The following is a 27,916-nucleotide window of genomic DNA, read 5'->3' on the forward strand; positions in this document are numbered from 1 at the left end:
CTCCATTGAGAAATAACTGCTTTATTCCCCAAATGTCAGGCTGTTGACCTTTATTATTATATGGTAGCATTCTTTTTTCTCTATACGCCCATTTGGATGGGCTTTAACCAATGTAGTGACAACTGAGGCAAGAAAACATTCCTGTTTCTCCACCCACCAAAGCAACAGCAACCAGAATATCTCAACAAATATGATTTTTATCCCAACTGGAGAAATCTCTTTTTCTTTCATCATTTTAAAAATTACTTTTCTCTCATATATTCTGACTTCAGTTTCCCGCTTCACCCCTCTCCTATCAATTCCTCTTCACACCTCCCCTCTCCACCAGACTCACACCTCCTTCCCTTCTGTTCAGAAAATACCAGGTCTCCACGTGGTATCAATCAAAGGTAGCATACCCAGATGCAATAACTCTAGGCACATTCCCTCATATTAAAGCTGGACTAGGCAACACAGCGGGACAAAAAAATTTCAAAAGCAGGGAAAGCAGAGACATCCACATTCCCACATTTGGTAGTCTCACAAGAACACTGATCTATGCAACCATAACATATATACAAAGGACTTAATCAGATCCATAAGGCTCAGTTGATTCAGTGGTGGTGAGCCCTTATGAACCTTGATTAGTTCATTCTGTGGCTTTTATGATCTCCTTAACTCCTCTAGATCTGACAGTCCTTCCTGTCCCTCTTCTGTAGGATGCCCAAAGCTCCACCTCATTCATCTTTGGCTGTGGATCTTGGCAAGTGCTCCCATCAGTTGCTAGATGAAGCCTTTCTGATGAAAAATATGCTAGGCTTCCATCTATGAACACAGCAGAATATTATTATGAATCATTTCAGTGAGATTTTTCCTTCATGTATACAAACAATAAATGGGTTAAAAAATTATGAAAACAACACTTTCACGATAGCCATGAATATCATAAAATATCCTGGAATAAGTCCAATCAAACAAATGACAGACTGATATATCAATAATGTCATGCCTCTGAAGAAGATATCAGAAGATAGAAAGATCCCAGATATTCATGGATCAGTAGAATTAAAATAGTGAAAATGGTCATCTTATCAAAAGCAATATATAGATTCAATACAATCTTAATCAAAATTCCAACACAATTCTTTACAGACATTGAAAGAACAGTACTCAACTTCATATATAAAAATACCCCAGGATAAGTAAAATAATCTTGTACAAAAGAGAACTTCTGTGATTATCACCTTTCCTGACTTTAAGCTGTATTGCAAAGGTATAGTAATAAAAACAACATGTTATGGCATAAAAACATGTTGATCAATGGAATCAAATCAAGGACCCATAATACATAAAACTACACACCTAGAAAGTCCTGATTTTTCAAAAGGAAATAAGAAATACTGGACAAAAGCAAGTACTTTCAACAAATGATGCTGATCTAACTGGATATCTGAATGAACAAGAATGCAAAGAGATCCATATCTATCACCCTACACAAAACTCAAGTTCAATTGAATAAAAACCTTAACATAAAACCACATACACTTCACCTGATGGAAGAGAAAGTAAGGAACAGCCTTGAACTCACTGGCAAAGGTGACAAATTCCTGAACTGAACACCAATAGCGTAGACACTAAGATCAGCAACTAATAAACCTGGCCTCATTAAAATGAAAAGATTCTATAAGACCAAGGAGATAGTCAGTAGGACAAAACAGTATCTTACAAAATGAGAAAAGATTTTTACATCTGACAGAGAGCTAATATCCAATATATATAAAATCTCAAGAAGCTAGACATCAACAAACCAAGTAATCTGATTTAAAATATGGGGTATAGTTCTAAACTAAGAATTCTCAACACAGGAATCTCAAATGGCCTGGAAACAAAGAAATGTTTGACATCCTTAGCCATTGGGAAAATGCTATTCAAAATGATCTGGGCTTCCATATTATACCTGACAGAAAGGCTTAGAAAAACAAAACAATACAAACAAGCAATCAAACAAAAACATGTGATAGCTCAGCTCATGCTGGTATGGATATAGAGCAAGGGAAAAATTCCTCTGTTGCTGCATATTTGTTCCGAGACTTTTGAAATCAATGTGGTGGTATCTCAGAACATTGGGAGTTGATATAATTCAAGACCCAGCTATACAACTCCTGAGCATGTTCCCAAAAGATGCACTATTCTACCACTAGAACACTTGTTCAGCTATGTCCATAGCAGCTTTATTTCTGATAGTTAAAAACTGGAAACCTAGATGACTTTCAACCAGATAATGGATAAATAAAATGTAATACATTTACACAATAGAGTATTACTCAGTTGTTAAAAAAGTAATATTATGAAAAAACACCCAGAGTGATGTAACCCAAACTCACAAAGACAAGCATGATACATCCCTTCCCCCGAGATGCCAGTCATAAGATAGATATAGCATGGAATAGAGCTTATTTAGAGCATGAGTAGGGAAATTCATGAGTAGGGTGTAAAAACAGAGAGAAAGGCAGAAAGAGAGAGAGAGAGAGAGAGAGAGAGAGAGAGAGAGAGAGAGAGAGAGAGGTCAGTCAGGAACATGTGGAGAGAGAGGAGGGAGGGACGGGGAGAGAAGGGACAGAGAGGGTAAACGAGTAGTGTATGCCAAGCCCTGGCAGTGGGCAAAGCAATTAAGCAGTTTTTCTCAGGGGTTATCATACCACAATTTAGGTAGAATCTTATTTGATTTTCCCATATGTTTTTTAGAGTCCTTCGTAGAAGGGGGGTAAACTGTCAGTATTTGGGAGTCTCTGTCTATCATAAGTTTAAACATTTAACATTATGTTTAGCAGAGTTTTTAGAATTTGAGAGTCAGTCTATTAAGCATATCTGAATTAGACAACCTGAATTTGTTTAATTATTTGTTCTAGATGTATCTAGCAAGTAGAGCACATTGTGACTTAATGGCAGCAGCAAAAGCAAGACTAAACATATATTTAAGGGAGTGATCTTTAACTTTTTATTGTTTAGAAAACCTTATTTACCAAGACAGGTTAGAAGGAAAACCTTATCTTAAGTGTTAAGTGACTTTGACAGGATGTACTCCTAAATGTCGTGAACTGGGGACTGCCCATTACAAATATGGCACTGAAGCTATAGCCAGCCATGTTACTAGCATTAGCCAAGACGGCACTGAAGCTACAGCTATGCCTGGAGGACAGTCATGTGTTATACCTTAGAACGGAGCTGTAGAAATGTGCCTGTGTATCTTAGAATGGAACAACAGAAGCATAGCAAAGACAAACATTTAGGCGAATCTAAACAGTGTGAGGGGCATGCAGCTTGACTTGGCAATGGGTGGTGGCCATGAGAACATGCTTGCAGATTGGCCGAGCAGAACCTTGGCTAGGGGGGTAGATCAGTGAGTAGTGTCTGAAACAGGGTTCTGTCTCCTAGCAACTCCACTCAGGTGGGAGAGCTGTAGGGGAAAGAGAGCTTGCACCCACAACATAGAGGACCAGGCAGCAGGGCTTAGTAGGCAAGGGTGTCAGAAGCAGCAGCAGCAATAGTGGCTGCAGGAACACAAAGGTGTCTGTGGAGGCCAAGGAGAGCATAGCACAGGCAGAGCTTGAGCACTGGGGGTGAGGTGGGGTGGGGCAGGGAACCAGGAGTGGAGAGCAAAGATGTGGAGAAAGAATGAGGCTGGGGTGGTGGTGGGGGTGAAGGGACTATGGTTTTTAAAGCGCTTTTAAATGCCCTTGTAGAGTTACTGGTTTGTAGATAATGGGGCCAAATTTAGCCTGTGAATTAGACCAGGAGGTGTTGCAGTGAAGACATTCCATGTGGATGAGAGTAGGAGAGAAGCTAGAGATTTGTCCATTCCAGTGTCCTGAGGACAGATGCAGTAGCAAAGGTGGCAGGCAGCCAGACCAGTCATGATGACTTGGTGATCTAGGGACCTGAGTTATGGTCAGCTGTGGGACTTGGAGCCCAAGGAAGGATGGTTTGGCTAAGCAATAGGATTTTTCCAGCAGCAGCAGGAGAGAACCATTTCCCTGAGATCGAGGGTGAGGGGGTCACCCAGGGGTAGAGGTCCTAGAATGAAGGTTCAGGGAGAAGGCCAGTCATGGTTGTAAGTGCCTCAGTCTTCAAGGACACCACAGGGATGTTTATTATGACAAGTAGGGGAGGGGGAGCTTAGCAATTGGCCATTGTTTGGGTAGATAAGTCCAGGAAGCAATCCAATGACTGCCAAGTTCATGTGGCAGCAGGAGATGTGAACCTGTGAGTTTTTGAATCTGAGTCACAAGGAACCTATGTTGTGTTTTATAACAAAGAAAGAGCCAAGATAGGTTTGGTAAAGGTGTGGTATGGTGAGGTGGATGGGGTGCCTCTGTGGGCCCATGCTGAGACATCCATTCCCCTGAGGTACCAGCCAGATACAGTTTGGGATAGCGTTTATTTAGGACATAGGGACAGGAACTGAGGGAGAAGAGATAGAGATAGAGAATGAGAGAGATGGTAGAGAGAGAGAAAGAAAGGACAAAGAGAAAAAGAGGCTGACCAGGAACACATGGTGGGGGAGGGGAATTGGGGAAGAAGGAAAAAAGAGGGTAAGAGGGTAAGATAGTAAGAGAAAAGAGAGTGAGGAGGGGAAAAACAGCCCCTTTAATAGTGAGTCAGGCATACCTGGCTTTTGCCTGGTAAGTGTGGGGCAGATCCTAGAAGCAATGCCAACATTAGCTGTTAAATAAGGGATAATTATGTCATAATCCAATGATCCAGAGAGCCCAAATAACAAGAAAGGTCCAAATGGCCATCCACAAATCTCTCTGTGAATGAGAAATCATATGTATTTCATGGGTTGTCTAGGAACAGACTGAAAAGAGAAAGGTAGAAATTATGTGACAGTAGGGATGGAGAGAGTACTGGAAGAGACAGCTGGATTTGGGGAGCAATTCATAGGTGAGGTAGAAGCCTAGTGCACACCCAGGAACGTAAGAGGGTGACCCTAGCTAAGAATCCTACTATTGGGAGTTACAAAGCCTGAACAGATACGCCCTCTACCGAAGATAGGCTTTCACTGGAGGGTTTCAGACACCAATCCAGCCACAAAATGTCTAATCTTCCTGCCTGCAAGTTGTGCCAGGGTAACAATGGTGTGGAACTTGGCGGAGCTGCCAACCAGTAGTTGATCCAGCCTGAGGCCCATGTCATGAGAGGGTGCCCATACCGGAAACTGCCTGGAGGGCCAGGTACTCGAGACAAGATAGCACAAAGACCTATGATAGAACCAAACATGACTGGTGAAAAAAAAAAGAGAAAAAAAGAATTTTCTTTTTCAAATGATTACTTTCTATAAAAGTCAGAAGCAAACCTCTTCAGTGTCACTTTTAGATGGCCTCAGCATTTTTGAAGATTAACTTTACTACAAAAACCTCAAACATTTACAACTTCCATACAGACTAAAAGTCCAGTATTTTTACATGTGTAATCATATAGCACAGAATAAAATCACAAGCAACCATATAAATCGAGTCACTCTCTCGTATTGTTAATACACCTGTGGTGGCTACTAATGTCCTATGGTAGTAGAAAAATATTCTAAGTCATTTTTATATGTGCAAAAGTAAGATAGCAGTAGTTATAACTACATACAATTTAGTTATGGGAAAGGATACTGTATACAATCTTATAAGTCAACCTCTTGAAATGACTAGTTGAAAAGATGAAGAACATTCTTTTCCACTGTGTGAGATAGCAATAGCTTTTATATATATACATTCACCCAGTCTTTTAGTATTTAGAGAAAGAAGTACGATTTTTCTTCCTTTCAGGTTTTTTTATGACTACTCATGTCATCTTGGTTACATATGTGATTTTTCACAGATTTAGTTGGCTCTTATGCAAAAATACTGTGGACATTACACAAATAGTAGTAATCATAGTAGTAAAGAAAATATCTATCTCAAAGAGTTATAATCACAAAAATTATCAAAACCTTTGGCACATTAATAATTCTGAATAAAAATTATTTTTCAGGCTGTAATGAATAGTTCTAAGTCCATGGTTATACATGTGATCCAAATTGAACCGTGTGGGTCATAAAACAAAAAAAAATACACATAAAAATAGACAAATAAAAATTAAGGAATCATGGGTGAAAAAGAATTATAGGGAAAACAGGAGCGTAAAGGTGGAAAAGAAGAGTTCACAGTAATCAAAATACTCATTGTGTCCAAAATTATTAAATAAAAGTAATAAAAGTTGTTGTGGTAAAAATAAAAAAGGTTAGGCAGTTACCAGTTTCTGCTCATTCCCATTCCACAGAGTTCCGCTCTCTGGCTGTTTCTCTGCCAGCTGCTTTCACACACTGTCCCCTTGGCAGGGTTGTTACCGGGTTTGACATAAACATCGAGTTCTAAGGGCCATTCTAGCATGGCACCATGCCATGCTATCTCTGGGCATTCTCTTGTCCAGCACAACCTCCAGAACTGAGACAGGTTGTCTCTCTGCCCACCAGAAACATTGCTCACAACCCCTGTAGCCTGGTAAAATCCAAGCTCTAGAAACTTGTAGTTTAACAATTAGATTTATATGTTATATGGTCAATCTATAATGCAGTCACAGAATAAATTCACAAACCACAAACCTAGACAAGATAAAATTGACCTAGTCCTCCTCCATCTGGATCATCCTGTTCTGTTGTCTCCATCTTGATTTCTCCCGCGTCTCCTCCTCTCCCCTTCCTAGACTTTTTCCCCATCTACCCTTCTTTCTCATCCAATAATAGGCTTTGCCTTATCCTGGACCTGCCTTGCTACATAATGACATCATCCTACAAAAAAAATTAGTGAGATTCACAAAATGTAAGAAATTGAATTTTCATAATATTATTTGGGTTGAAACTTTTCAGTGACAGTCACAAAGAAAGGACTATAATTTTTTTCTAGACAATGAATGTGAATTAGATGGCATAGAATTACAATGAACAATATTTAAAGACTACGTGAAGCAACTTGAAAAATTGAAAAGAAATTGTGTCTCTTTAAAGCTATATCTTCGACAAACACCTTTAAAAAATTACTCTAGATTATTTTAAAATGTTCAGCTAGAGTTCAATTTAATTTGTTTTGTTAGTAGATTTTTGTGGGGATTTTATTAATTAAAATTGTTGATTTTATTAAAAATTTGACATTTTTATAATTTTATAAAATACGTATTAATTAATCGTATCCCTCATATCTCAAGTCTCAACGGTAATAGCATTCTGTATTGGGACCTGATGCTTCTATAACTATGAGTTGCTTGAGGTAGTCTCATGTAGCCCAGACTGGGTTTTAACTTAATATAAAGCTGAGACTGGCCTTGAACTCCCTATCCTCCTAGCTCTGTCTCCAAAGTACTGGCATAATAGATGTGCTATTATTCTTAGTTTGACTTTTTCGCTGTTTCATTTTATAAAAAAAAATTCTAACCTCATTTTAAAGGTAATTATCACACATATTGATTATTATTTAAAAGACATAAAGTGAAGAGTTGAATTTAGGTAGTGTTACTTTCAGAGTATGTCATGAAGTAGAGAATATCTTCAGATTTTCTTCTATGAATATCTAACAGCATTAGGCTCAAAGGAGTCTACTATAGTCATTAAGTTGATTTCATATGACCAATCACTTATTTATTTCATGGTTATGGTCAAGCTCTGCGGGGTTCTTAGTTATTATGTGAAAAAAAAAGACACAGGGCACACAATGAAATGAATAAATTCTGCTCATTTCTCTTTCAAAAGGATGGAAATGGAAACCAACAGAAATATACTTACCAGATAAGAATTACCCATCATAGATTTCATTTGGGGAAGGAAGTATATTAATTAAGATAGTAATGTTTAGGTAACATTTTCCTTAAAGAACTGTTTATTAAGCACTCAATGACCATGTAGGAGAAATTTCAGGAATAATGAAAATAGTTTTCAGGCTCTTCATACTTTCATTTTTTAATAGTTTAATAATAGTTTAAACTATTTGGGGAAGATAAAGACATAAGAATATCAAAATATCATGGACATGAAAATGGTAATTAGCAGCAGAATAGAGTGCATCTCTGCATGCTAGCTAAGCACAAACTATAGCAGTGTATTTTTTAATTCTTTTCAAAGCTCTTGTACAGTGAGCACCATGACAAAACAGTGATAATGTCTTCCTCCACAGGAAAAGAAGCTGTGCTCCCCAACTGTGAGAGTAGAAACATTCTCTTCAGAGCTAAAGCCAGGCTTTTTTTCTAGTTCAGTGAAAATTAAATTAAATCAATAGTATATATCACAATTGCTGAATTTAGAAAATAAATGTTTTCTTGTCAGGGTTTAGATGGAATATTAACGTCCTTAGATACCAACATAGAAGAACGATTATCTCTTAGAAATAACCCAAAAGACTAGCAAATTGCATTATGGTATAAGAAAAGAAATGAACTGTACCATAGAACCTATAACTACCTAGAGGCATAAGATGGGAGTTCTGATTGTTCCCGTAGATTTAGAACTTGCTGTTCCTTGGGTGTTTACAGTACAGTGTCTGGGGATTACTTTACATAAAACTTGGTCCACAGCCCCCAATCTACATACATGATGAGGAAGGATGCCACATGAAGGTCCAGACTAGGAGATATGGGGATATCATAAAGATGCCAACTAACTTATTAGATAACACATAATTCCCTGACTGCTCATTTGAATGGACAACAGTATATTTTTTTTCATTATATACCAAAGGCATATGATACTTCAATTCAACTTTTATTTATTTTATATATTTTTATTTGCTTGTTTATTTATTTATTTATTTATTTATTTATTTATTTATTTATTCACTTTACATCCTATAGAATCCCTGCTCCTTCTAGACCTACACTCTCTCCCAACCCACTTTTGCAATTCACCCTTCATCCTGAATACCAACGCAGTCAGGCATATCAAATCTCATGAGGACTGAGCACATCTTCTGCCACTGAGTCTAGACACGACAACTATACCAGTGGAGTAGATCCAAAGATGGGAAATAGAGTATAAGTCAGAGAGAGCCCTCACTACAATTGTTTGGTGATCCACATGAAGACCAAGCTTCATATATGCTTCACCCAGGTCCAGCCCATGCATGCTCTTTGGTTGGTGGTTCAGTCTCTATAAGCCCCCAGAGGTACAGGTAAATTGATTCTGCAGGTCTTCTTGTGTTGTCCTTGACCCTACTGTCTTGTTCAAGTCCATCCCCTACTCTGCCAAAAGACTTCCTGACTCCCCAAGCTCCCCCTAATGTTTGGCTGTGGGTCTCTGCATCTGTTTCAATCAGCTGTTGGATGAAGCCTCTCAGATGACAGTTGTGCTAGGCTCCTATCTATAAGCATAGAAGAGTATTATTAATGATATCAGGGCTTGACTTTCTCCTATTGACTGGGTCTCAAGTTGAGCCAGCCATTGGTTGACCGTTCTTTCAATTTCTGCTTCATGTTTATTCCTGCACATCTTTAGAGACTGAAATGATGGGAGTATAATTTTATGTTGGCTATTGGCTTGCTGTATACTGCCTTTATTGTGTTTAGGTATTGTCCTTGTATCCCTGGTCTCTCCAAGACTTTTAACAAGAAGGAACCAAAGGCTTTTCAGTATCTAATGAGATTATCATATCTGTTTTTTTTTCTTTCAATTTGCTTGTATGGTAGATTACCTTGATGAATTTTCATATACTAAACCATCCCTGCATCCCTTGAATGAAGCATGCTTGAACATGGTAGATGATGTTTTTGAAAGGTTGTTGAATTCTGTTTGGGGCTATTTTATAGAGTGTTTTTGCATCAATATTTATAAGCGAAATTGGCCTGAAAGTTTCTTTGTTGAATCATTGTATGGCTTAAGTATCAGGGTGATTGTGATCACAGAGTGAGTTTGACAATGTTTCTTCTCTTTCTATTTTGTGGAATAATTAGAGAAGTTTTGGTATTAGCTCTTCTTTAAAAGTCTGGTAGAATTCTGTCCTAAAATAATCTGATCCTGGGATGCTTCTGGTTGGGAGACATTTTATGTCTATTTTCTTAGAACTTATAGGACTATTTAAATTATTTACCTCATCTTAATTTAACTTTGGTAAGTGAAATTTACCAACAATATTGTCTATTTCATTTAGATTGTTTAATCCTGTAAAGTACAGTCTTCTAAAGTAAGATATGATTCTTTGGATCTCCTCAGTGTTGGTTGTTCTTGATGCCCTGCTAATTAACATCAAAGTCTACCATTATCTGAATAATTTTCAGCATAAAATGGTGGACTCCCTTTGTCAGGACAGATTTCTCCATCCCTGACCTTGTCTGAGGAGCTCAACACCTCCCAACCACATCTCTGCCTCTGGAAGGTCACCTAGCCTTGGTGAGATATAAGGTTCAATTTCATTTCTCCTGATGAGAACCCTTTCAGCTTGCACTGAGTTCATGAAATGCTTGTCCCTGTTAATGAATAATCACAGAATCTTAAACCTTCAGCCAATATCCTCTGCCTATCCTGGATATTCCTACCCCTTGTTCCCAAAACTATACAATACTTGAATTACCACAAATAAGGTCTCCCTGCAGCTGGTGGAGGTGTCACCCGCATACACATTTCCCCTCATGGATCACAATTGCCTGATGATGCCCTGGGGCAGGGAGGATCATAATTAGGCCCTCCTTTTTATTTCTGATTTTGTTAATTTCAGTACTATCTTTCTGTCTTTTCATAAGTTTTGTTTAGCATTTGTCTGTCTTATTGATTTTCTCAAAGAACTGGTTTTGATGATTCTTTGTCTTTTTCTCTTTGTTTCTAATTGATTGATTTTAGCCTAGAGTTTGATAATTTCCTGCCATCTACTCCTCTTGGGTGTGTTTGCTTCTTTATTTTATAACTTTTAGGTGTGCTTTTAAATTGCTAGTATGAGACTTCCCCAATTTCTATATGAAAGCAGTTAGTGCTATGACTTTCCCTCCTAGTATTGCATTCATTGTGTCCCATAAGTTTTGTTATGTTGTGCCTTCATCTTTATTGGATTCTAGAAATTGTCCATTTTTTTCTTTATTTCTTCCATAGATAGGCAGAGCCATGGGCCTGACAATGGGTCTTAGGGAATAGAGTACAACTCACATCTTCTGGCTATGCCCCAGGTGGACGCAACATGGACTAGGCTAGTCTGGATGATCCTGAGGCCAGGCAGTTCTCCTTGGGAGAGAAAACAATGGAGCTGCAGTGGTGGTAGTGGTGGGGACAGCATGTAGCTCAGCTCTGCTCTCTGTGACCCAGGTTCATCCATCAGGCATGCCATAGGTGGAATGAAGTATTTCTGGGGCTCTGCAGGCCTTGATGTTCCCGGGACCCATAAGGCCTTCTGGGGAGGGAGGTGATGGAGCTTAGGGGGACAACATGTAGCTTACCTCTCTCAATTGTACTTTCATCCAGATTTAACTAGTCATGCCCAATGGATACTTTTGAGTCACCTGTGGTCCTAAATAATAATTAATTATGAAAAAAATATTCAAAAGAGGAGTAAAGATCAATATTCTAAATAAATGAATGTTTGATTTAGAGTATTATAAACAGGCTTTATTGAGATACAATTTAGAGAGGATACATATATTCTTAATATGTATACAAAAGAAAAATGATCCACATATCAAAACATCAAAAAAAAGGAGTTTCCCAATGTGCAACCCTAGAGTCATATTTCTTTTGTGCCTTCAAATATGCAGCAAATTCTGATGTTTTTCTGTCATTATGGAGAAATTTGCGCCCACCTGAGTTTTGTATGAGTTAAACTGCGTAACATAGTACACTGTTTAGATGTGCTACTTAATATTTACATCTACAAATTCATTTATGTGTTTGTATTCATCAAAAGTTAACTCATTTATTTGCTAAGTAGTGGTTTATGATGTGGGCCAGGCATAATTAATTCTCTCATTAACTTTTTAAGAAATTGGATTATCTACAAGTTGAGGGAAAAACAAACCTTTGTCAATTGTACCATATCCTTCCCATGTGTTCAGCTTCTCTGTAATGAGTGTGTAGAAGTGGATGCTACAGTTGGGTAGCAGCACATGTAGCATTTTCCTCTCCTTTCTTTTTCTCCAAAACAAACTAGAAAAACTCTGCCTAACCAGTTTTCATAGCTACCCTATTTTCTAGCAGCATTTTAGAGTTCCTAATACTCCATGTTATGGCTGGTTCATATATGTCCTACCCATGTGTTCAAGGCTGAGACCCTCATTAGCATGTGAGAGGTGGTGCAAATTTAAAAGTTGGGGTAAAAGAGGAAATTTCCTGTTTATTTGAGGGGCTTATGAGATCCAGGCATTGCTTCTCTCTGGCCTTCTGAGGAAGCCTAATCCACTTCATTTTTTCACTCATACCTGGAACAGCCAGCTGGAATTGGCCATGCTTGTAGCTGCACAGTAGCAGTTCATTGTGCTTTCAATTCGCACCCTCACAAATTCTAGCGTTATGGTTGTTTGAAATACCAACTTGCCATTAATTTGAACCACCTAATTAAAAGTCTCACCTAAAGAACTGTCCCGATTTGCTTTAATGATATTGAAGACCCATTGATACCTTTCTGGTAGCTGTCCAGCTAAAACAGATGTGGCAGAAGAAATATGACCTTGACTTTTAGTCACATGGCTTATTTCCCTGGCTGCTGAGTTAATTTGCCCTGCTGCTGAAGTTGATTCCTTCAATGATATCAGCACCATCATTTCCAAGCTTTCCCTGTGGACTAGGAACTAGTTATTGTCCAGGAAACATTAAGGATATACATGTGAGTGTTTGTGTGTTTGTGCGTGTGCGTGTGTGTGTGTGTGTGTGTGTGTGTGTGTGTGTTTATGTATGTGTGTGTATTATCCCATTGGTTCTCTTCCTTTAGAAAACCATGCCTGATACAACTGGCAATCCTTGAACTTGCAGGAATATTTTTGCTTTGGTAAGGAGAGAGCACATTCCAATATTTTCTCCAGTTTTACTATTGCTTAATTTCTATTGAGACTTACTGAGATTTAAATGATCCATATTTATTTTGGAAAAATTAAATGAGGTTCTATTTTCACTAATAGTTAAGACCAAGATATTATACACTGTTGGTGATTTCCTGAGAGCTAGTATGCACAGGATTTATTGACTTCGGTTGCCTGTGGACAGAAAATACTGCCACTAAAAGGTAGTGGTCTGTCCAGTATATGAAATCCTAAATAACCATAGGTGAAATATTTAAATCTGCTTGCCACTCAATTCACTAGCATGAAGCTAAGAGATAGGTAGGAGTTTTTGGACGCTGATGAAATCAGATGTCAGTGATATAGAGAACTTGCTAGTCTAGTTTTAACAAAGAAAGAAATGTGAATTTGAGGAGAAAGATATGCTGTTGAAAATATATTTTATGTATGTTATGGAGTAATGAAGATCAAAAATTTGGATCTAGCTGTGCCTATAAGGTAACACTGAACTACATGGAAAGAAAAGAAGAAAGGAAATGAAACATGAAGGCAAAAGAAATAATAAGTCAAGGAAACTTTAAAATATCTCTAAGGGCCGAGGAACTGATGGTTCTAGCTGGTCATTATTATCTTTTTGGTCAGATAATATTAAACACATTAGAAAATACAATATGTACAGTCAGAGTTTTGGCAAAAACTGAAGAATGCTACTCACTGGTAAATCTCTCTAGGGTTTTAGTCTACAAACATGTCAGACACACCTTTTCATCACTGGCTATGTAAAATAAAATGACTAGTTTATTATGGGGCATGGACTTGATGTATCCTTGGTATGAAAGGGCATAGGGCTACTTTGAGGTCAGGATATTAATCACACTCAGATTGCTGAGCAGGAGAAAAGGGAAAAGCTAGAGGAAGTTTGTCAGTAAAATGGAAGTTTTCTATTCAAAAAAATTCATAATGATAAGAGGGCAGTATTAGGGGATTAAGTACAGACATGAGCAGATTGTTTACTGACTACATGGTAAAAACAAAGCCTCTCAGAGCCATCAGTCTTCCCCTGTGTGGGTTTTAATTCTTAAGACTTTTTCCTACCTGGGATAATTTGCCTGAAGTGTAAAAACACAAGGCCATAATCATAGGAAAAAACGCTTCAGTAATAATAAGTTAAATGCTAGCTTAACAATTAAGAAAATATCTGATATGACAGACCAAATACAAGTAAAGGCTCATGGATAATAACCTCTATACATATTATTAAAGGACAAATATTTTGATAATAATCTTGAGTTATTCAATTTCTAAGAATTTTATCCTCAGGACCATAATTTTGTGCTATAAGAATATTCATAATAGCTTTATTGAAATATATATGATTTGAGAAATATTTAAGGCAAATGCTATTTGTGTAAACACCTACAGTGTGTTGGATGCAGACCATGTTTTAGTGGTATAAATAGATTCCTCTTCTTTAATTGATATTGTGAGTACATTAATATTAGAGTGGCTGGGTAGATGGCTCTGGAATTAAGGCCACTTTGTGTGCAGGAACAAGGACTGCAATTCCGATCCCAGCACCTAATTGTTGAGTGTTGTCCAACACATTTCTGTAAGTTCAGCAAGGAAAGAGGGAGACAGGAGGATGACTAGGGCTGGCAGACTGCAAAGCTAGATGAAACCATGAGCACTGGGTTTATCCAGAGAACATGTCTCAAAGGAAGAAGGGGGAATCTGATAGAGAAGGGCACTAAGCTCTAGGTACTAAACAATAAACACCCTCTTCTGGCTTCTCCATGAACATACAAGCATGTGTACCATTCACATGTGTTAATAGATACCGCAAACATTTTACACACATACACATACATACCTACACATGCGTGTTTGCATGTTAAACACACATGAGAAAATATACTTACAATAGTTTTGCTGGAGTTTCTAACCCCAATAAGCCATATAGAAAACACACAATCCAGTTATTATACTTAAAATCTATATGCCTAGATTGGGCAGATCTACCACTATACTAACTTATTCCACAGCTATGAGACCCCTTGCTACTTGCAGTGAGCATGTGGGTCTGGTCTATCACAGCTTGCTCTTCTTCCTATATCCTCTCTCCTTTAGTCTCTTTGCTTCATTCTTGTCCTCTTCTGCCTATCTACCTGCTCCCACTCCCAAAACTCCAATGACACATTTCCAACCTGCTCAATCACAGGTTCTAGCCTTTATTGACCAGCTAAAATGAGGAAAGGGATGCAATGAGGTCACCTGAGTACATGATGGACTGCTTTTTGGGGAGTGGGGTTTAAGGGGGTGGGCAACCCCTCTTGAAGAAGTAGAATTAACATCAGAATACAAACATCATCAGGCCAACCCACATCATATACCCAGTTTTGTCTAAATAAAAGGCTTTTTCTCTTATAGTAGCAAGCAATACGCAGTAGGAACTATTTTAAAGCAATTAGAAAAATTATTACCTATGAATTAACTTATAACATCCAGTCCATTAGGCTTGGCTATCAAGATACAGTCTTTTATCTCCTCTCCTAAATAAAAGAGTTTATGATTCTATACCTCAATCATGTTTGAGTTTAACTTGCACTACCAAGTTTCAGATTTACCATCTGAAACCCATCTTTCAAATCAGGAACATCTACTTTAATGCTAACCAATTTAAGTTCAACTGTGAGATTTTAACTAGTCTTCAACCACATCTGAGATTTGAGAAGGAATTAAAAATCACCTGAATATGGAGGAAGTGCAAAGACTCGGCTTCTCAAGCTCATACAATTCACAGAGACAGCTGATTTCCTGGACACTCCCCAACATTCCTTATGATGTTAGAGCATCTGTCTTCAGCCTTCTGGCCCAGAACCAACTGGAAGACCTTAAATGAAGTAGGAATTATGAAGCTTACTTTTGTTGTGGTAATGTCTTACCCCCAATAAACAAATATAAAAACAAACAACCAGTTATTATGTTTATAAGCTATATGGCTAGATTGTGCAGATCTGTCAGTATACTAATTCATTCCCGAGCTATGAGACCCCTTGCTACTTGTGGCTTCTCTGAGCCATATCATTCTTCTCCATCTTCCTTCCAGCTCCTCTTCCTCCATCTCTCTCTCTCTCTCTCTCTCTCTCTCTCTCTCTCTCTCTCTCTCTCTCTCTCTCTCTCTCTCTCTCTCTCCCTCAGTCACACCTTTCCTTTCCACTGACCAATCATTGGCTCTTGCCTTTATTTGACCTGTCAGAATAGGGAGAAGGTTCATGGAGATCACTTGAGTAAGTGATCTACTTCTCATCAAGGGCAGTCCCTCTTAAGGAAGCAGAATGAACATTAAAATACAAAAAGCACCAGGGCAATCCACAATATTCCCCCCTTTTTGCCCAATTAAAAGGCAAATTTCTTTCAGAAATAAATTGAACACAATCCTCACAATTATGTAAGTGGTAAAAAATAACATATTGTCAATTTAGATAAAGGATGCTACCATCTATCCTAATTTAGAGTTTATATTTCTCCCCCTGAATTATGTTCTGATTTTCATTTGCATTACCATCTACGAGCCATACTTTCAAGAGTCTATCTTATCTTTCAATCAAAACCAATATAAGTTTGCTTATGAGAATATAACTAGTCTCCAACCTCGTCAGAAGTCTGAGAACAAATTAAATATTAATTGAGTATATAAGAAGCACAAAACATGCACATACACACATATGTACACATAAAATTGATAAATAAATTTAAGTAAAATATTGAATGTTTTAAAATTTAGATGGTACAGGTAAAATCCAGGAGCCAGACACTCATTTTAGAGAAGTCTCATTATTATGAAATTACAGTGGAATTGAGAGCACTCTCTTAGGTAGCTGTTCTCAAATATTGAGATGAATCATTTCATGAAGTGTTTATCTCAATACAAGAAGCCAATACAAAATGCGACCTAATTATCAAAAACTCCAAGAGAATAGAATCAGTCATTCTTGATTCTAGCTGTCAATAGTTTGCCAGAATTTGGGGTAGTATTGGGTATTAGGTAGTAACCTAGTGCAATGGAAAGGCTTTGGCAAGTAGGAGGGTGACACAGCAAAGACTTCTGGTGATGGAGGACTAGGAGTTTGAAAGTTCCATCCTTTGTAACCAGGAAACACCTCAAGTAGAAGGATTAGGACACCAACCCAACTATAATGCCTCTGATCTATAGTTTTTCACACCTGCAGGATGTCCTGGGACTGAAGCCAGGCATACTTGTTGTCCGATTGACCAGAGACACTTCATAAAACAACTGATAGTGGCAGATACAGAGTCCAACAGCCAAATATTAGGTGCAACTAGGGAGTCCTACAGAAAATCAAGAAGGATTGATTGGAGGACTCAGAGGGGTCAAAGACTCCACAAGAATAGAACCCACACAGTCAACTGCCTGAGAGTCAACTGGACTCACAGAGATTAGAGCTAGGTCTTCTGCATATATGGTTTTATTGTGTGTGCGTGCATGTGTGTGCGTGCGTGCGTGCGTGTGTGTGTGTGTGTGTGTGTGTGTGTGTAACTTGATGGTCTTGTGGTATTTCTAACACTGGTAGCAAGGACTGTTTCTTAGTCTTTTGGCTGTCTTTGGGACCCTTTTCCTTTTACTGGGTTGCTTTGTCCAGTCTTGATGTGAGAATATGGGACAGATTTTATTGCAGCTTCTTAGGCAATATTTATTTGAGAAAAATCCTTAAGATCCTTGAGATGTCTGCTCTTTTTGAGGGGACATGAGGGGTTTGAGTATGGGAACAAGGGAGGAGATTAAAAACTAAAAAGGTAAAAATTGTTAAAGCTTGTATGTTTGATGATTTATGGGATCATATGGGGAACATCTCCAAAAGTAGCCTGTTTTTTGGCACAAGAATTTTTATTTATTGACCTCTCGTGTCTAGTAGAACCATAGTTGCCTTACTATAGAGTAACTCTTTTGAAAGAATAATAAATGTATAGATATATCTGAAGAAGATTCTAGAGTAGTAGGCTTCCACATAGGTTTTATAATCTTACCAGGAAGTGACAGAAAATTAACTTGATCATAAAAAATTAATTTACTAAATTGTGTTTCTCAAGCTATAACATAATAATACACATGTACTACATAATATATTTGACATATGTGCTTTAATGCCCTGGATTAATATTTTCTCATCTTTTATTATGAAGGAAAGAATATATTGATCTAGGTACTCAAAAAGAAAATGGAAATATTGGAGTATAAATATTCATTGAGATATTCTGAGTTGCAAACTCCAATTGGCTCTGTGTTTTCACTGACCTGTGCAACCTTGTCTCCTTTTAAGGAATGATTCCAGTAAACCTGGATAGACATTTTAGAATGATTTGTATCTAATGTAATGCAGGACAAATAATTCTTGCCTTGATATTTATGAATAGAAAAACCTTAAATGACAATGATGTTGTGGATGACTTTTCATTGAGAAACAACTTTTAAGGATAAAATTAGCACAGCAAATTAATCACTTAAATTGGATTCTATATGAGGACATAACCCATATATTTTTAAATTATTCTTGAAATTATAATGTAATTACTATTATATAAAAATATACAAAATTTCTATCTTCCCTTTCCTCATTCCAAACTCATGAACATACACCTTCAATACAAAATAATATATGAACTAAAGAGATTATATTCAGAAATATATATATATATATATATATGTGTGTGTGTGTGTGTGTGTGTGTGTGTGTGATAACAATAACCCATATTTTTAAAACTTCTAGTAACTCACTTGGAAATTCAAGATGATATGAGGAAGTTAATGTTTTGATTGTAATTAATTTTATCTAACCAGAAGGATGATGGGAGTTCACTATAGGTAGTGTTTCTCAAACATGCACCTTCTTCAAGTCATCTGTTGCTACTCTAAACCTTTTATGAAAATTAAATATTTTAATAATCTTTCATTTTAAGCCCCTTTGTTTCTTGGGGTTTGTTTCCTCTATTCAGTTACATTTTACTCAGATCCATTGTTTCAGGTTTCAGTAATGCCAATAAAATATATTTCTTCACTTAGCTTTTCATCTATAATAAATTATATACAGGCATGGTCAGAAGGTTACCCACTGAAATAGGTGCTAAAAATTCCTAGTTTAAATATTTCCCTTTTAGGTTCATTCAAGTAGTGACATTGAGGTTCACACATTAACTGCTGCAGCATAAATCTAAATTAAGTTCTGTTTGCTAATGAGGCTCATGCTTCCCTTTGCCCCTAAAGTGATCTGGCATCAATTATCCCAAATTTAACTCTGATTTATGTGTAAATTTACATTGTTGGATAACAACACCTTGTCTAGATAGAATAAGGTTATACTGGTATGACTCTCAATATAGATATTATATTCTTATAAAGGCATCCTTAAATTGTCCCTATGGTCTGAACATGTATATACTATTATACTACATAAACTTAAAATTAATGACTCCCGTTGTGCTCCTGGAAAGTGTGGCCTGCGAGGGAACAACATATATATAAAATGGCACCGGAAAGATGTCTGGTTTCTCTTCATGGAGGACACCTTAAGCCATAAGGTGTTATCTCTGAGTCAAATAGTGGGTCTTTAGCAGGAACCGAGTCCTCCAGAACCTGCAATTTGGACCTTCTAGCTTAATTATGCAAAAATTAGCATGCATTTAGGATAATTTAGTGGCTAAACTGTGAATAAATTATCTCCTTATTTTCTTTGAGTTTCACACATGCAGCATATTGAGAAACGATACTTTTAAATGTTCAGATATTTTACAGAAAACTTTGTTTCATATGGAAAAAATTATTTGAATCTAAATTTTCTCCATAGTATCTGTTCCTGCTTTAGTCTGTTTACTGTTTTTATATATTAAAAATATGCAAGCAGAAGGTTCACATTAGATACATGGTCATAACTTTATAATGGCATCACAAAAAATAGTTTACAGATGAAACAATTTTTGGTAAGGATTACAAGTTCAAGATTACATAGTGATAGAAAGGCTCCTCTGTTCAATTGCTTAAAACCTCGCAGATATGCTCTGACAAGAACTTCTATTTCTCCTGGAAAAACATCATTCCATATATCAAACATGGGAGGCATAAAAATCTAACCAAGAGAGCAAGGCCGGCCCATTTCAGTAGCCAAGAGACAACAGAAATTAAATTAAACTATAGTTTAAGAAGTGTGTTGACACTTCTAGGGGCATGTTGAGAAGCAGAGACTTCTTGTCTCTGCAGTGTTTCCAAATAACATAGCAATGGTTGGAAATGCATGCACAGTGATCCCAGATAAGTGACATATATCAGCAATGCTGTCGTGCAAAGTGGTGAGGCCACCAGTTTCTGTTTTAAGTTCTCTCTGTTGCTCTCTTTATAAGCCATTTTATAATTAGTTCACCAGTGAGAACTTAAATGTCACTTACATGCAATTCTGTCCCATAAAAATATCATCCTTGTGTCTTTTTATGTTTTTAGGCTGATAAGTTAAGATACTGCCTAATCTGCCTCATAGAAAGAAAAATACTGACAGCGATTTCTGCTTAATCAGGTCTCATATAAGAAGTTAGTTGAAAGCAACAGCAAATGTCAGAAATCAAATATTCAAATATAAACTACTTTTCAAAGGGATCAAATTATTCTTGAGCTCATGTAATTTAATATAATTTAAGGAACATACAAAATGAAACACAGACAACACTGAGCTTACAGGAGGCACAATCAAACCAAGAGATTAGGACAAGAGGGAGCTGTCACTTCTGCCGTTATTGCACTGCAATGTCTTTCTTAAATCAGACTCCCTTTACATTCAGTTCAATCTCAATTTTCTAAATATTCCTTTTTATCTTGGTTCTCCAATAATGGTTTTTCTGCATTTCTAATAAGCTAATGTTGAGTGTTATGATTTAGCTTTAGACAGCTATTCTAAGATTTGCTACACTATTTTGAACACTTCAGTTTCCTCAAGTGAAAACAATTCCAAATTAATGATCCTTTCTTTCTTGAATATTCCTTGAAGCAACTGCAAATGATGGAACAGTGCTTCCACAACACCATCAACTGAAGAAACACATGTATTCGGTTAAAAATCACTGAAAAATTCACTTGAAAGGAAACCAACTTGTATATTTCAATGAGAATCTGATCCTATTCAAATAATACGAATCACACATATGAAGAGTATTTGATTTCTAGGCTAGAGAGATTTGTTAGTGCATGAATGTGCTTGCCATGAGTGCCTGAATTAGATTCTGGACACTATAGAAAAACCAGATACAGAGTCATGTGTTTATAATCCCTGCATTCCGGTGCTGAATTGTGATGTGGAATTCAAGGAATCGCCTAAAAACTCTTGGCTAAGCTCCCCTGAATCACACAGGTCAACAGAAACAAGAGAACCATGCCTTAAAACAAGGTGGATTGTCCTCTAATGTATATATGTGCTCCATGTGCACATATTCCCCCACATCTATGTACACAGTTACAAATTCACACACAAATACAGATACACACACACACACACACACACAGAAAGAGACACACATAATAAAAGCACAAAAGAATAAATAAATGAAGAAAGAATGATTAATTCCCCAATATCTTTTTATTTATTTATTTTTACACCCATTATTTTGGTGTAGACATCAGAAGACGAGTTGATGGGCTTACTTCTCTTCTTTCACAATATTGATTTGTGGACCAAACTTAGGCTGGGTAGCAAATGATTTTGCTAACTGAGCCCAAATCACCAATTTCCTTGGAGCATGGTATTGATATTTCTGAAGGAGAATGAATATCTGAAAAACCGGTATTTTCTATTAACAACAACAAAGAAGATTAAACCTTTTAGGAAGTTAGAAATAATTGAAAATTTTTTGTATCATCTCACTAATAATCGTCAAGCCAATCAAATAGAACTTTTGTTCTTGAGGCAAAGCTTCCCTGTCTGCCTACTTCCCTGACTGAAAAGCAGAACTTTTCAGCTACTGTCTGGACTCTAATTTGCAATTTTCTGATTCCATTCTTATGTATGCATGCCTATCCTGATTTTGTACAATATTTCTTAGTTGAAATGCAATCAAAATGAATTTACATGATATATTAACATAATTTTAAACATAAAATATTCATATTTATAAGGCATTAATAAACTAGCCATTGTTGATTTAATTTTATTTGATATGCTTATAGTTTGTAGAATATGCTTAACACTCCCATTTCAAGATGCTTAATCTTTCTTAGTGAAAGACCCTTTTAAAACATAGAGATAAAAGATTGACATAATTATGTTAAAATTATAGATTTTCTTTTCAGTGTAGTCTAACAATGACAGAAAGGATTTTGTTGCCTTTTTGGCTTAATTTCTGGCATAGTTTGTTACCTGTTAACTTACAAATATAATCACAAGGAAAAATATAGATCTGTAGAGTTCTGTCATATTATTAGTTGAATTGTGAAGCTGCAAAACTCACTAAGGTTTTACTAAAAGTACCTAGGGAAAGGCATCTTAAATCTTTGTGATCCCACTGAAACCTATAAAATTTACTTCCAAAATATGATTCCCTGCCTTGTTCCCCAAAGGCTTTGTCAATGATGACTATAAAAGCAATGCCCTCTGTTTGCTTTGAGAGAAATGATGGCTATCCAAGTTGCTTGTTAGTTTAACAAATTCTGTATCTGCCCAAATATTTGCTTGCCTCATACGCAAACCCAAACTTAAGAATAATAAAGACAGAAAATTACATTTTCCTATTACAGTTTCATAATTAACTGTAATAATTCTTTCCTCACAGAAATGTACTGAACTCATCTTTGAGGTACCATTTCTCTTGGGTTGAAATTCAAATAGAAAAAAATAGGAAAGAAAAAAGAAAGGAAAATGATTGCTCCTAGATATGGTAGAGAAGAACGTATATTGCAGATAAGTGGGAGAGCATCCTAGAGACCAGGACATTTGGGAGAGCCCAGAATGGACAGGAGTCCTATGAGGAGAGTGGGGAGGGGAGGGTAAACATGTAAGAGGAGACCAGATGCAGCAGCCAGCCAGGAAACCCAAATGGGAGTAGACAAAAGGGACTGAGATCAGTAAGCCAAAATGGTTGGTTTACAGAGGGAAGATGAGCTGGTGAAGAAGAAACCCAGGCCCTGGATCAGAGAAATTTAAGGTGAGGGCCAAGGTATGCCAGCCAGGGGGAGCCTGTATCAGGTAGGAACTGAGGGATGCAGTGAGGACTGGTGGACAGGTTCACATTGATGGGCTAAATATGTACCTCAGCCATTGAACCCAGGTTTGAAACTTAACACTCCTTCCTTTTTGTTGATTACATGTAAGTGACAAGGATTAACATGGTCCTATCCATGACCACTTCCTGATGACTTTGGGCAACATTGTGTTGGGGTCAGTGAGGACTCTGGTATGCTGGCCAAGTCTTGTGAGGACGGGCTGTTTCTCTCATTGTCCAGGCTCTGCGGGGCTATCTGGGGCTGGGGAAATGCAGTTTGTGAGGCTAGACTACGTGGGTTAGTCACTTTGAAGCTATTCTGATATAGATTCTAAGGAAATGTCTGAAACTGGTAAATTACTTGAGCAGTCTGTAGTTGATTTGAAATATGCTGGGACAAATAGACCAGAAAGAAAAGTTGAAGTTAGAGAGTTTAGGTTAAAAAAATTATCTTTGGTGTACATTTGAAACACCTTGGCCCATGATCCTGGCAACTGGGGGAGGGGAGGAGGAAAAGAAGTTGGCCCATCTGGAATAGGCAGTAAGCAGGAGAATTTAGGCTGTTGGTTGACAGGAGTTCTTTTCTACAGTTCATTTGACCTGTGAGAGGTAGATCCAACTGGATTCTCTGAAAATTACAATATTTTTTTTAATTTTCAAAAAGACACAAAGGTTTTAGATGTGTTAGCATTACCAATTTTTTAAGTATACCAGTAGACTAATGCCTTTGAGTCATAGTAAAAATTTGAGGGCCCACAAATGATTTGGAGTTAAACAGATTAATGTACTTTCTAGAGGGCTGGATATAACAGTTGGACAAAGAAGATTTTAACACATGGAGAACCATTTTTTAAGTCTATACTTAGAAGACAATCAAAAATCCTATTTAAAATCCTGAGCTTGTGAAAATAGATTAGACTAGATGTGCTTCACTAGAGTTAGATTAATACTAAGACAGGCTTCCCTGACTCCACGAGAAGCTTCAAATTTGCAGTTCAGAAGACTAGGACTAAATTTCTCTTTCCACGAAGTGGGCAAATTCAGGCAAGTCAGTTTCTGAAAAAAAAAACAAAAAAAAAAAACAAACAAACAAAACAAAAAAAAAAAAAAAACCCAGGCTGGTCAGAAACTGCCCTGTTATTAGAAGCTGCCCTGCCTGGTCTGAGGAAAGTGAAATGAAACAGTTTCCAGATTTCCTCAGCAATCGTTTCCAGACTTCCAGAGCAACACTTTCCAACACCCCCACACCCCAGTTATTGGTATCAAGAACTGCTTTCACCTCCAGCAGTGACATCATCAGGTCACCTGTACATCTCTTGCCATGCCAATGGCCACACATTCCCAGAATACATTTGGCTCAGCTCCCACTTTTACCTGGGAGCAGTTACATCACATTTCAAATAAAAGGCAGACATTTCCTGCCCCCTTTCTCTTTTACTCTCTCCCTCTTCTCCCTTTCTTACCCACTCCTTGTCTCCGCCATTGCAATTAACCTCTTCCATGTGAGACTGTGTTGGCCTGGTGTTGTTTGTCAGGACTGGAGCGGCGATTTCCATCCCAACATTGGTGGCCCATTCTGGGAACTAGATCTCCCTGTGACTGTGCCCCACCTGGCGCCATGCACCCACCACTGTGTGCCTGCAGAGTGGTGGCCAACAAGGGCCTTCACTTCTAAGCCTCCACTGCGTCATTCGACACCACCACCTGCGGGCTGCTAAGTACTCAGGACTTCCAGCATGTGAATTGCTGCTGCAGCTGGCACATACAGATTTATGTGTGAGCCGCTGCCCACCATGGTCCACCACGTGGTGCCAGCTCTTGCCAAGTGGGTCACTTACTCATACAAACCCTCACCAACATACGATTTCACGTTTCCTGCTATTAGACTGCTGAAATCCTCGCATAGACACCGGCAGATTGGTAGGTTTTTTTCCTCCAGTTGGAAAAGAGGATCCCTAATTTTCCAGATAGGGCCTCACTAGCCTCTATGGGTAGGGTGTTGGTCCTCCACAGCCAAGGTCCAAGATAAGGCTTCCACCAGTGGGTGAAGATTCCCTCAAAAGCCATTCCTCATTCCCTTCCCCCTCTGGGCTCTTGTAAACGATTAGAAATTATCAGGCCAGGGTAGGGATGCTTTCTGGTGGGTTCTGGACTCATAGTACATAGTCTCCAGGAATCCAAGTGATGACTCAGACACCTGGCCTGTCATAGTGCTGTTGCAGAACTTTTCTCACTGGGACACCAGTACAAATAATTCAGTAGCTTTCCACTGGGTAATTCGATGTCTCTGAACATACTTCCAGCATCCTCCTTGGGATAACTCCCAGAAAATTTCACATCTCTGAAATTACCACTGCAGTTTAGGGCATCAAAACTAATACACCTTTCCAATAAGGTCTGGACTCAGTACCCATTAGACAATGATTCCAAATGGCCACTTAATGGCACACTAGATTCTGTAATCTTATGGCATCTTCATATATACTGTCTGGTAAATGGAAGGAGGTCCTTAATGTTCAAGCATTCATGTACCTTTGCTTGAAGCCTTCTCTGTGCTCCTCCTGTATCCCCACTCAACTTCTCTTAGCTATGAGGCACTTACCAGATGACATTACAACCCTCTATCCAGCAAACCAATGGCCTTCTTTCCGCTGTAGACCTGTTTCCACACCTCCAAAACACCAAGCCACCACCTGAGTTTCTCTTTCTCACATGGATATTCAAAAGCCACCTTGCTTGACTTCTGCAGCCCCCTCCCTCCTCCTGTATCAGCTGCAGAACACTGCATTTACCCTGAATTGATCCCTACCTTCATTCCTCCAGTCACCTGATCCAAGGCCACAGCTAAACCTCCAAGTCCTTCACTGCCAGGGACACCTGACTCAACATTGGTCCTTCCTTTAAGGGAAGTTGCTGGTGTAGATAGCTGGCCTTGTCAGGGTACATGTTCCTTTTCCAGTGAATGAACTTTCTCAGATAGAAAGCAGACTCCGCTCCCCATTCCCTGAATATACTCTATTCTATACTATACCTTTGTGTGGCTGGTCCCTCAGGAAAAATGTATATATTAGCATGGACCCACTGAGGTACTCCCTTTCCTCAGACCTCCAGAGGGCATATCCCCCCTCTTCATATCTTTTTATAAACAGACTTGTCCTTTTTCCCTCTATGTAACTGTAAAAGAAGTATTTGCCCTTGGAGTCCTAGGTCACCGACTGGGACCCTCTTTTGTGCCTGTAGCATACCCGTCAAAAAAAACTAGATCTAACCATCCAGGGATAGGCACCTCCTACCTGTGCCTTAGAAACTGCTGAACTCAAAATATCTAAACTTTGGGTTGCCTATAACTGTCTTCTCTCCTCATAAACTGTCACACCTCCTATCTTACAAAGGCTTACACATACTACCTCCCTCCAGGGTTCTTTCTCTTCATGTATCACTAGTAGAAGACTCCACACTCACCTTCTAATCATGTCTGCCTCTCAGTATTTCCAGTCTTATTCCTTGCCAAATATTAACCATTCCCTATCTCACTCCTGCACTGAAACTTTAGAAGAATTATTACCCCATCCTTCACATATACAGGAGGGCACATTGCAGCTATCTATACCTGTTATACCGATGGAAACACCTTTTTACATGAAGAGGCCAGAAAAGCTGACTATGCCATACTGTCAGAAACTGAAGTAGTAGAGGTGCAGTCCCTCCCTGCTCAGACCACCAATCAACAGGTTGAACAAATAGCCCTTACTTGTGCATTTCAACTGGCACAGGGATGATCCCTCAACATCTACATAGACTCCAAACATGTTTTCCATATCCTCCTTTCCCACACTGTTATCTGGAAGGAGCAAGGGTTACTTAACAACTAAAGGAGTATCAGTAACTAGTGCAAACCAAATTTTGGCCATGCTAAAGGCCTCCCATCTCCTACAGCTATTGGGATGGTCCACTGCAGATCCCACCAGACTGATGACTCTATTGTCTCCAAGGAAAACAATGAATCTGACAAGGGAGCTAATGGCCCTTAGGTGTCTAGACTTGTCTCACCCTCCCCAGGACATCCTTACACTGAAAGCCACAGCCCCACTTTCACCCCCTGACACTCACTAAACTCTGTCCTCTCCTCACCAACTCTTTCACCCTAACTGCCAAGTGTCATCTTACCTTGTTAAGACCCACCTACAGCCTACTCCTGAGGATGGAAGTTTCTTAAAATCTATCACTGCTTCTTGAAAATCTGTCAGATATCAGACTCCAACTCTAGGTATCATAATGCTCCTTTTCCTACCCATCAGACAAGAAGTTCTCCTCCTGGAACTGACTGGCAAATTGATTTTACCCACGTGCCCACTGTCAAACATACGAAGTACTTCCTGGTCTTGGTAGGAACCTCCTTGGGGTGGTAGAGGCCTTTCCCACAACTAACAAAAGGGCTCAAACAGTGTCTGTTCTCCTCCTCTGTGAGATCATTCTGATTTAGTGTCGCAGCTTCTCTCCATTCACACAGTCGTCTCAAATTCACCTCCCATATCTCTCAAATTCTTTCTAAGGCCCTAGATATCCCCTGGGATTTTCATATTCCTTACCACCCTCAATCATCAGGAAAGGTAGAAACGACTGTTCCCTAAAAACCAGTTTTGTCAATCTGTCACAGGAACTTCATATTGATTGAGTAAAACTCCTACCTCTGGCTCTCTTCAGA

General features: G+C 38.3%; 1 pseudogene; it reads left to right on the plus strand.

The window, feature by feature from the left end:
- The window catches only part of LOC116895937, a 142,293-nt pseudogene extending 117,364 nt beyond the window's left edge, over positions 1–24,929 (plus strand).
- The last annotated feature ends 2,987 nt before the right edge of the window (positions 24,930–27,916 follow it).

The sequence above is a fragment of the Rattus rattus genome, chromosome 3, assembly GCF_011064425.1.
Source record: "Rattus rattus isolate New Zealand chromosome 3, Rrattus_CSIRO_v1, whole genome shotgun sequence".
NCBI lineage: Eukaryota > Metazoa > Chordata > Mammalia > Rodentia > Muridae > Rattus > Rattus rattus.